The following is a 1681-nucleotide window of genomic DNA, read 5'->3' on the forward strand; positions in this document are numbered from 1 at the left end:
TCCACACACCTCGAACTCCCGTCTCTCCACACACCTCGATCTTCCGTCACTCCACACACCTCGAACTCTCCCTGTCCACACACCTCGAACTCCTGTCTCCCCACACACCTCGAACTCCCGTCTCTCCACACACCTCGAACTCCCGTCTCCACACACCTCGAACTACCGTCTCTCCACACACGTCGAACTCCCGTCTCTCCACACACCTCGAACTCCCATCTCTCCACACACCTCGAACTCCCGTCTCTCCACACACCTCGAACTCCCGTCTCCACACACCTCGAACTCCTGTCTCCCCACACACCTCGAACTCCCATCTCTCCACACACCTCGAACTCCCGTCTCTCCACACACCTCGAACTCCCGTCTCTCCACACACGTCGAACTCCCGTCTCTCCACACACCTCGAACTCTCCCGTCTCCACACACCTCGAACTCCCGTCTCTGCACACACATCGAACTCTCCCGTGTCCACACACCTCGAACTCCCGTCTCTCCACACACCTCGAACTCCCGTCTCTCCACACACCTCGAACTCCCGTCTCTCCACACACCTCGAACTCCCGTCTCTCCACACACCTCGAACTCGCGTCTCCCCACACACCTCAAACTCTCCCGTCTCCACACACCTCGAACTCCCGTCTCTCCACACACCTCGAACTCCCGTCTCTCCACACACCTCGAACTCCGGTCTCTCCACACACCTCAAACTCCAGTCTCCCAAAACACCTCGAACTCCACCTCTCCACACACCTCGAACTCCCTTCTCTCCACACACCTCGAACTCCCGTCTCTCCACACACCTCGAACTCCCGTCTCTCCACACACCTCGAACTCCCTTCTCTCCACACACCTCGAACTCCCGTCTCTCCACACACCTCGAACTCCCGTCTCTCCACACACCTCGAACTCCCGTCTCTCCACACACCTCGAACTCCCGTCTCTCCACACACCTCGAACTCCCGTCTCTCCACACACCTCGAACTCCCGTCTCTCCACACACCTCGAACTCCCGTCTCTCCACACACCTCGAACTCCCGTCTCTCCACACACCTCGAACTCCCGTCTCTCCACACACCTCGAACTCCCGTCTCTCCACACACCTCGAACTCCCGTCTCTCCACACACCTCGAACTCCCGTCTCTCCACACACCTCGAACTCCTGTCTCCACACACCTCGAACTCCCGTCTCCCCACACACCTCGAACACCCGTCACCCCACACACCTCGAACACCCGTCACCCCACACACCTCGAACTCCCCCTCTCCACACACCTCGAACTCCCGTCTCTCCACACACCTCGAACTCCGGTCTCTCCACACACCTCGAACTCCCGTCTCCACACACCTCGAACTCCCCCTCCCCACACACCTCGAACTCCCGTCTCTCCACACACCTCGAACACCCGTCTCTCCACACACCTCGAACTCCCGTCTCTCCACACATCTCGAACTCCCCCTCTCCACACATCTCGAGCTCCCCCTCTCCACACACCTCGAACTCCCGTCTCTCCACACACCTCGAACTCCTGTCTCCCCACACACCTCGAACTCCCATCTCTCCACACACCTCGAACTCCCGTCTCTCCACACACCTCGAACTCCCGTCTCTCCACACACCTCGAACTCTCCCGTCTCCACACACCTCGAACTCCCATCTCTCCACACACCTCGAACTCCC

This window comes from Pristiophorus japonicus, unplaced genomic scaffold, assembly GCF_044704955.1.
Source record: "Pristiophorus japonicus isolate sPriJap1 unplaced genomic scaffold, sPriJap1.hap1 HAP1_SCAFFOLD_335, whole genome shotgun sequence".
Classification (NCBI taxonomy): domain Eukaryota; kingdom Metazoa; phylum Chordata; class Chondrichthyes; family Pristiophoridae; genus Pristiophorus; species Pristiophorus japonicus.